The following is a 694-nucleotide window of genomic DNA, read 5'->3' as shown; positions in this document are numbered from 1 at the left end:
CGCTAAACAATTTAATTTTTAAATAATATTAAAATTCTTAAATAAAAAGTATTCATTTATAATATATGATGTATATATATTTAAATCAAAATTTTAATTAGAAAATAAATTTAAGATTATTTAATTTAAGTATTAAAATCAGTATATAAAACTTAAGTAGAAATGATAAATGAGATAAAAATATGACATTATTTGTGCAATAATACAAATAATAAGCTGTGATCAAATTTTAAAAGAATATTTAATAGACAAACGAATTGAATATACAACTGGTTAAATTCTATTCGTTAGTAAACTCGAATACTAAAAAATATTTATTTAGTGATAAATGAACTACTGAATCGAATATGACCGAATAGTTATTCGAACAATTATCAAACTATTTGTTAATTATTTGGTTCGTTTCCCGCTAGCCGTTGTTAGATCCCGACCATCATTAGAGGGGCATTTCGGGAACAAAATAGTACCCTCCAAAAAAAAACTTGAGCGGCTTCTGGCGGTTAGCGAATACATGTCACTTTCACACTCGAGCGAAACTCTTCTCTCTCTTTAAATTCCGCAACAAAACGAAAAGAGAGGGGGGAGGGGGGGAGAGAGAGAGAAACAAAACAAAGCACGAGAAGCGATACGATAGAGGGGGGAGAGAGAGAGAGATGCAGAGGCGCAGGTTAAGGCCGGGCACCATCTCTAGGCT

Source organism: Asparagus officinalis, chromosome 3 (genome assembly GCF_001876935.1).
Source record: "Asparagus officinalis chromosome 3, Aspof.V1, whole genome shotgun sequence".
Classification (NCBI taxonomy): domain Eukaryota; kingdom Viridiplantae; phylum Streptophyta; class Magnoliopsida; order Asparagales; family Asparagaceae; genus Asparagus; species Asparagus officinalis.
Note: the sequence above shows the minus strand (reverse complement) of the source record.